The 9,352-nt window shown below is 43.1% G+C and overlaps 1 long non-coding RNA gene across 1 annotated transcript; it reads right to left on the bottom strand.

Moving 5' to 3' along the window:
* Nucleotides 1–1,056: 1,056 nt before the first annotated feature.
* LOC120890748 (uncharacterized) lies at nt 1,057–8,691 on the bottom strand. The gene is made up of 2 exons (XR_005735158.2): nt 8,101–8,691; nt 1,057–1,102 (listed from the first exon to the last, which is right to left on the bottom strand). It is a non-coding gene; the product is annotated as an uncharacterized LOC120890748 (long non-coding RNA).
* Nucleotides 8,692–9,352: the final 661 nt, after the last annotated feature.

Genomic DNA, 9,352 nt, shown 5'->3' with positions numbered 1-9,352 from the left:
TACATTCACCCGCCATGTACTCACCACCAGATCAAGAGTGGAACAATGCCCTCCAGCAGGCTCTTTCCTGTGCCCTGCAAGTTAGCACCACTCCATGGGTAACCCTACCTGGGCTCTACCATTACAGATTAGTTATGCCAGGTTTCAAGCTTTCTATAATTACATAATGTGTGTATTCTTTTGTTGTTGCTTTGTGGTACTGAAGATGGAACCAGGGTCTCATGCAACCCATGTTGTTTATCATCAGCATTTTGTTCTTTTTATTGCCGTATATAATATGAATTAATCACACTGTTTTTACCATTCTGCTGTCGATAAATATTTGTGTTGGGGCTGGGGATGTGGCTCAAGCGGTATCGCGCTCACCTGGCATGCGTGCAGCCCGGGTTCGATCCTCAACACCACGTACAAACAAAAAATATTGTGTCCACCGATAACTAAAAAATAAACATTAAAAAATTCTCTCTCTCTCTCTCTCTCTCTCTCTCTCTCTCTCTCTCTCTCTCCTTAAAAAAAAAATATTTGTGTTGTTTCCAGTGTGGGAAACAGGAATAAAGCTATTATGGATATTCTGCCTGCCTTCGAGTGGACAGAAACTTTCATTCTTTTTGACTATCTAACCAGGAGTAGAATTGTTGATCATAGAATATATGTGTGTTTTGCTTTAGTAAATAACTGTAGAAGTTTTCCAGAGTGGTTCTCCCAATTTGTATTCTCAACAGCAATGTAAGAGAGTTTGCATTGAGACATGTGATTTTTATTGTTTTGTTCTTATTTTTTTCACATAGAAGTTTTCACATACTGACTCGACCTACCAGTGTAGAGAATGCAGAGAGAAAAATCATATTCCCAATAAAATACGTATCCAGTCGTCCAGACAGTGAGGACACTTTCCAGTTGATATAATAAGTTGGCAGTGATCTTGGTACAGCGTAAATATGTGTGGCATCTCACGTACTGTTCCTTAGAACCAGCTTGGTTCTTCTCTGTGTCTCCTCTTACAGTTGTACCTGACTTCATTCCCAGATTTCATCTGAAGTCATTGAGAATGGGATGTTTTTGCTTTTGTTTCTTGGTCAGGAATCACCTGATCCTCAAAGTCCTGTGGAAAGACATGGCAAGGAATGGGATCAAGTTCACATACTACAGTGGTGGAGAAAAGGGGAGATACACATGATTTTTGTGTGTGTGCGTGCGCAGGGTGAGGAGGGGTGGTGGAGATTGAACCCAGGAGTACTTTACCACTGAGCTATATCCCCTGTTTATTTTTATTTTTTTATTTTGAGACAGCGTCTCACTAAGTTGCTTAGGACTTCACTAAGTTGCTGAGGTGAGCCTCAAACTTGGGATCCTCCTGCCTCCGCTTCTTGAATTGTTGGGATCACAGGCACGAGCCACTGCACCTGGCTTACACTTGATTTTTAAAGAACTGAAAGAATGGCTGGGCACAGTGGCACACATCTGTAATCCCAGTGGCTGGGGGGGGGGGCTGAGACAGGAGAATTGTGAGTTTAAAGTCAGCCTCAGCAACGGCAAAGTACAAAGCAACTCAGTGAGACCCTATCTCTAAATAAAATACAAAATAGGGCTGGGGTATGTGGCTCAGTGAGCAAGTGCCCTTGAGTTCAATCCCTAGTATCAAAAAAAAAAAAAAAAAAAGAGAACTGAAAGAATAATGTTCTCATTTTTAAATTTGGCAGGGGAGGCTTTTGAATATTAGATATAGGCATAATTTAAAATAAGAGAGGTCTGACTACTTGTATAGTTGAGCTTAAAAAAATAAAAAATGATTTATCTAAATTCTGTTTTATATTATATGAGTTTAAAATACATTTGATTATTTCTCCAGCAGGCGTGTTGGAAAGAATGTTCTTATGACAAGGGGTCATAAGTGGTGTGATGGGAATTATTTAACATTCAGCTCTCTAAGAAAGAAAAACTCTGATTTGTAGCCGTTGCCGATTTCTGTTGTGTAAATACTTTACCACTGCTGAACTGCCACACAAGGATGGTGGTGCACCTCTGTAATCCCAGCTACTCTGGAGGCTGAGGCAGGAGGATCATAAGGATCAAAGCCAGCTACAGCAACTTAGTATGGCCCTGAGCAAATTAGTGAGTCCCTGTCTCAAAATTTAAAAATAAATAAATAAAAAGGGCTGGGGATGTGGTTCAGTGGTTAAGCAATCCCCAGTACAAAAAAAAAAAAAAAAAAAGGTCAGGCTAGGGCTGGGGATGTGGCTCAAGGGTTAGCGCACTGGCCTGGCATGTGCGAGGCACTGGGTTCGATCCTCAGCACCACATAAAAATAAATAAAGATATTGTGTCTATCTAAAACAAACAAAAAAAATAAATATTAAAAAGAGAAGTCAGGACAGTGGTTATCTTAAGGAGGTCTTAGAGGGTAGCAGTGGGGAGGGGCACGGGGAGGCCTCTTTCCTACTGCTGTCATGATCTGAAGGATATGTCCAAATGTCTATATGAAGGCTCCTGTCCCCAACGTGATGTACTAGGAGGTGGAGCCACTGGGAGGTAGTTGGGTTTAGAGGGGTCCTGAGAGTAAAGCCCTCAAGATGGCATTGCTGCCCTCAGAGGGTGAGAGTGCTCACTCGCTCTCCCAGCCATTTGAAGACACCATGAGAAGCTGGCCCTCTGCAAGCCAAGAAGAGAGCCCTCGGCAGAACACCACTCTCTTTATCTTTAGATTTATCTTAGATTTCCCAGCCTCCAGAAATGTGAGAAGTAAATGTCTGTTGTTTAAGCCACCCCGTCTAAAGTATTTTGTCATAGCAGCTCCAGGAGACTAAGACACTAGTGTCTACACAAGTTGTATCGATGCAAGAGACGATTAATGCATTTTCTGCATGAATTATTTTTTTTCAATAAAGTTTACTAAACGAATGTATTTGTGTATTATTTGCACACAAAATAAAAGACCTTATCATCAGCATGAATAAACTTTTCAACATGTCTAATCTGTAGATGAATTTTACTGTGATTCAAAAAATTAAACACATTACATCTTGGTCAATCTACCATACAGAAAATCCTGCCAGGAAAAAAAATTAGGTTAATAATAAAGTAATTTCATTTGTGTACTTGAAGAAGCCAGCTAAGCCAAAGGGGATATTTTCTAAAACTCAAAGACTATGTTCAAATCATCTTTAAATCTAATCATATCAAAGAAAGCCTCAGGCTCCAAACACACCATTTTAAGACAAAAAAAATTCACTTTTAAAAAGAAACCTTTAACTCACCTGTTCTTCCTTCCCCTAATTCCCCTTATTTTCCTCCACTCTGAGAAAAACATCCTTTTATCATACGGAGAGTGCCATAGCTCCTGGATCACTCTATTTCGGGTGAGTCATGGGACTAGAGTATTTCTCAGCTTAATTGGACACTGGAATTCCCTCTTGTGCTTTTGATTCTGTTTGGAAGTCACTGGCCGTGCCTCCTTTTCTTAAGTCACATCACTGAATCTACTTCAAGCAGGGGAAATTCCTATCTCTAAGGCTTTTGGTTTTCACACATTTTAGTATTTCTGGACTACTTCCATCAGCTACCTCTCTATTTTTCCTCTACAACTATTTCCCTGATTTCTATATGGACAAGTGAGAAGCCACACAGCCCCCAACACATACATAGCATACATGCATGCGTGCGCATGCACACACACACAATGTATTCTTCTGGGCATTCTTTCAGAACATTCTAGATGCCAAATCTCTAGTAAATTATCTTCCCTTTGAATAGGTTCAACCTACTTTAACCCCACTTCCAAAAACTGATACTGTATAAATTCCCAAAATGTCCATGAGAGGGCACCATAATCCCACTTCTAGCAAATTGGTTGCAGATTGGCTTCTGTGATTTCCAGTGGAATCTTCCTCTTCCTACCCACATTTCTGATTATGCCTTAAACCAGCCACCTAAGAAGGAAATAAGGTGCCATGAGTAAGAAATTAAGTATTGCCCTATCCATTCCCTCTATCCTCCTGCCCCTGGAGGAGAACAGGGCAGGAAACTCTCACGATCCAGGCATTCTTTCTCTCAAGATGAATGGGACCCTTGGCCGATGTGTTATTGGTAAAGTTGATTTGACCACGCTGAATCCCTGGCGATGCTCCAGGGAAAGTCAAAGGTTTGATTTGGGTCTTGGGTCATCATCCAAACCTTAAAGATTTGTCAACCATGACAGCCCTATCTCATGACCAGCCTGGGTCCTGACTTAGGTCTCCTGATACCACCGCCTCTCTCCTTCCTTCCACCCACCTCCTCCCTCCCGAGCCCAACCACCCTCCCCCGCCGCTGGGCCAACTCATATTGTTCTAGCTCCACAAGGTTGTTTTATCAAAAGTCACCACTAATCTTTCATTAGCCCACTCAGGGGAATGGAATGGTGGCTTAATGCTATTAGCACAACTGCTTTATCTTAGAAAAACAAAATGAGCAATCCTTTCTAATGAAAACATTGCTATGATTGAGCTTTGCTAACTAATACATTAGTTCCTGTAACACATTTTAAAATCAAAACTGGCATAATATCTAAGCATGAATATATTTAAGTAGGCAGCTGTGGCCCAGTATTGAGAAAGCATACTTCTAAGCTAGGCTATCTCAGATCAAAACTTGGGTTTGCTATTTACCATCCATGTGTACTTGGGCAAGTTACTTAACCTCTGCATACAGATTTCCTTAGATGTTTAAAAAATAGGAAAGCAGGGCTGCGGTTGTGGCTCAGTGGTAGAGCACTTGCCTATCATGTGTGAGGCACTGGGTTCAATTCTCAGCAGTGCATATAAATAAATAAAATAAAGGTTAAAAAAAAAAAACTAGGGAAGCAGTAGTTTAGGTTGAGTATCCTTTATCCAAAAAGCTTTGGACGACAGAGTTGGGGATTTGAGATTTTTTTTTTTTTTTTTAGATTTTGAAATATTTGTATATACATAATGAGATATACTGGGCCTGTGCCTAATTCTAAACACAAAATTCATTCATGTTTCATATGTAAGTTATACACACAACCTGAAGTTTAAATTTATACAATACTTTAGTGTGCCTGCATTTGACTGTTATGTGAAGTCAAGTGTGAAATTTACCAATCGTGGCACCATGTTAGCACTCAAGTAATTTCAGATTTGGGAACTTTTTGAATTAGGGATGTGCAACCTGTATCTACTTCATGGGATTACTGTGAAGTTTGGACGAGTATATATAGTTAACACGTAAAGTATAGATGGGTACAATGGCAGTCCCAGCTACTCAGGAGGCTGAGGCAGGAGGACACTTGAGCCCCAGAGCTTGAGGCCAACCTAGGGAACATACCAAGTCCCCATCGCAAAAAAAAAAAAAAAAAAAAAAAAAAAGTGCTTAGAGCTGGTGTGGTACTAGTAAGTACCTAATAAATGTTGCTATTAGTGTTATTATTATGTTATGTTCCAACAAATTTTGTGGAGAATTCCCCACACATGGGCTGACACTTGTCTTCTTTTTCTTATATTCCAAGAATATCCTAAATAGAATATTAAGAAATTGTGTACATACACAAGACTGGAGACAATGGATTATGTAAGAAGCATCTGGAGAACACAAATCTGTGCCACATTAGTTTGTGATGACGTTGAGTTAGGAGCAACTTGGTACTGGGCGAATGTGTGGTGAGTGAGTTTCTGGAGAAACTTGGGAGCTGCTGTGGGAGACACAGTCTGGATGGAAATGGGTTCAAGGTGAGTTAAACTGGGGCAAAAACAGCTTGGAATAACTAAAGGTGAGCTAAGAAGAGTGTGAGTAACTTAGGGTTTTGGATAAAACCAAATTTGTGTGACAGTGGTGTCAGGCAGTGGTATGCTGGAAACTGCTTAACTATTGTCTCTCCAAGAAAAAAAGAAAAGGAAGGAAAAAACAAAACCCTGATGTGGAGTATTCCCAAATTCTGTGGTATGATTTCAAGGCTACCAATGTGTTAGCACAAGGGGTCACTTAGGAAGTTTGGAGAAAAGGGGAAGAGAGTCGCGGACTGTGCTTTGAACACACCAACATTCCAGGCTTGGAGTTGCTGCCATAGGGGAAGGAGGAAAACCAAACAACAGTGTGTCAAAAAGGCTAGATCAGAGACTTAGAGAAGGAGGGGGTGGACCACGGGAACTGTGGTCCACAGATTAGCTCCCAAAGCCACCATGCAACATGCCACCACCCATAATTCTATTCCATCAGACGCTGTGTCAACCCTGGTTTCCCCACAGTCGCCATTTATCATCTTTCCTTGCTTCGCTGCCTTTCTTCATTGGGGTGACCACATCCTCCTCCTCCAATCTTGAGTGGTTCTGATGGAAACCTCGGAACCCCTGAGAAACTATGGACCGTCACATGACCCACGCTCAGCCAATCAGAGCAGATCTTCAGTACCAGACAGGTACCGAAGGCAGGAAGAGTTACCTCTTTCCCTCAGGAAAATAGTGGAAACCAGCAAAATGTAAGACTGCTTTGGCAATGGAGGAGTCCTATCTTAAGTATCGTAGAAGCTGAAATGAGAACGAGAGAATGTTCGAATCCCTGCATCTAAATCTACTCTTCTTCTCTCCAGATATCTGTCACTAAACAGCATGGTCCATGTTCTATGCATATTTTAAACACTTTACAAGCATTGGTTTAGTAATTCTAGTAACCTTGGATGGGCACTGCACGAGACTCCCTGTTAGAGATGAAGAAATCTGCCCATAGCCACAGCGTGCAAAAACTGGGGTTTCGCCCTATTTAGGGTGGATAATTCTTTGATGTCTGTCCTGTGTCTTGTAGGGTGTTGAGCTGCATCCCTGCCTCTACCCCGTAGGTGCTAGTAACACGTCTTCCTTCAGGTGCTATAACCCAAATTAACTCCAGATATAACCAGATGGGTGGGGGTGGGGGTGGGGGGTTCAAAACTGCCCCAGTTGAAAACTCCTGCTGCCATTCTGCTGCCTTCTAAATTCTCTTTGGGTTGTTATCATTGAGTCATTTAGATAATCCTGTATTAGTCCAACTCAGGGTCACCCAGTATGTGGGTCAAATACAAATAACCCAATGTTCCTCAAACCCTGGCTCAGCCACAACACAGTGCCACCTAGATCCTATGTTGTCTAAAACCCAGCATCACCTACAAATCTGGGTCCCCATGACTTTCCATCCCACTACAATCCTGTCATTGAGATTTGTGTGACTGATTCTGATCCAGTGGTATCAGTGTTGTCTGTCCCTAGCAACAGCTTCCCAGAGTCAGGGTCACAAAGCTGTTGGTAGAGACAGAAAAAGCAGAAAGAAGTACAGATGCACATACTTGACGGTAGGAAAGGCAGGATACCCACAAAAGTAAGACTCAGAGGAGAGGCAGAGACCCAACTCCCCACAGCCACGACTGGTTATACTAAATGGGTCACTGGTGACCCACCAAGGCCCCTAAGCTATGCCAAGTAACTTCAGACCTCCCTCCCCCTACCTCTGGATTAGACCTGGGAGGAGAGAAGCTAGATTCTGAGAGTAAGGAGCTTAGGTACAACGTGACAGCTAATCACTCACATAAGGCCTTGGTCTGGGTCACCAGTCCCTGAGCACCCCCATCTTCACCCATACCACTCATTCCTCTGTTCCTTCCACAGGGTGCTCCATGGACAAGATCCCAACCCTAGAACATTACCAGGCCTGCAGTCTAGGCAGGCAGAGGAATAAGTCCAAAGCCTCCCAGACTTCCCACTAGCTCACGTGCCAGAATGTCAGGAGGAGGTGACAAACACCCACCAGCGTCTAGTGTATTGGTGGGAGTTAGGAGAGCTTGGATGGGCACTACCCAGGACTCCCTGTTAGAGATGAAGAAATTTGCCCATAGCCACAACATGCAAAAACTGGGGTTTCGCCCTATTTAGGGTGGATAATTCTTTGATGTCTGTCCCACTTGATTATTCCAGGAAAGATTTGCCTGAGATCAGAGAAAGATTGTCCCTGAGTAAAGAGACATGGTGCAAGCAACTGTCCCTCCTCATTTGGACTCTCCAGTCTAAAAGAGGCCCCTGAGGGTTACCAAGATTAGGCCATATTTGGGGGCAATAAAAGACTGTAAGGAGACCCACTTACCAGCTCCAGCTGGCCTGGCATGGTTGCCATGGGGATGCCCCAGTTGCTCCAGAGGCGTCTGCTGGTCCTCCAAGCCGGAGAGGCCGAGGCAGTCGTTCTTCACACCGAGGCGGGTTGGGGTTAGAGGTCAGTACTGGATGGGAACATTCCTGCCTGGGAACATGGCTGGGATCTGAGATCCTGGGGTTCTTTACCACCCTGCCTCCACCACTCCTTTGCCCTCCAGCCTCCACTCCTGTGCTGCTGCCTGGGAGGGGCTGGTCTCAGAGACCAGTTCTGGTGTGAGGGCTGGCCGGTGGGCTCAGGTAGGATGAGCATGTGCCCCCCAGCGAAGGCTCAGGGAGGTTCCAGTGGAGAGGGTGGGCTCCAAGGCTAGGTGTAAGGCTCTGGGGGAGGGGAATCGGGCACAACATCAGTGTGAGATGTCAGGTCTGTTTCTTCTAAACGTAGTAGGTGGCTTCAGTGGGACTCAGGAGAAATGACCAGAATGTGAGGGCTCTAGAGGGGATTCAGCTGAAAAGGTCCAGATAGGGGACAGGTAAAGGCTGGTATCTACCTTCAGTGGTGATTTGTTAACTAAAAGAATAATTGCTCAAGTATGAAACTTCAGGTGAATAACTTTTCTCATTTGGTGGTATTAGGGATTGATCCTAGGAGCACTGTACTGCTGAGCTACATCCCCAGCCCTTTTTACTTTTTATTTGTTTATTTATTTATTTTTTTGCAGCAGTCTCATTGAGTTGTCCAGGCTGGCCTAAAAGAATAACATTTATTTATTTATTTAGGTCCAGGGGGATTGAACTCAGGAGTGTTTTATCACTGAGCTACATCCCCAGTCCTTTTTATTTTTTGAGACAGGGTCTCAGCTGCTGAGAGTCTCGCTAAATTGCTGAGCCTGGCCTCGAACTTGCAACCCTCCTGCCTCAACCTCCCAAGTCACTAGGATTACCGTCCTGAGCCACTGCACCTGGCAAAATTACTTTTTTTAATGTATAAATTTAACCAGATGTAAAGGCACCTTTAATTTTTACTTATAAAGAGGACTTAAAGCCAATTCCATTCCTACAGGTTTCCCCTCATCACTCTGAGATTGAGGTTTATTATCTATAAAATGTAAATAATAATAGTATCTAGCTTATAGAGTCATTGTTAGGATTAAGTGAGAACATAAAAGTACAGGTGATGTGCACCTGTAATCCTAGTGACTTTGGGGGCTGAAACAGGAGAATCTCAAGTTCAAGGTCAGCCTCAG

Source organism: Ictidomys tridecemlineatus, chromosome 11, assembly GCF_052094955.1.
Source record: "Ictidomys tridecemlineatus isolate mIctTri1 chromosome 11, mIctTri1.hap1, whole genome shotgun sequence".
Taxonomy (NCBI): domain Eukaryota; kingdom Metazoa; phylum Chordata; class Mammalia; order Rodentia; family Sciuridae; genus Ictidomys; species Ictidomys tridecemlineatus.
This window is presented reverse-complemented; position numbering and strand designations above follow the sequence as displayed.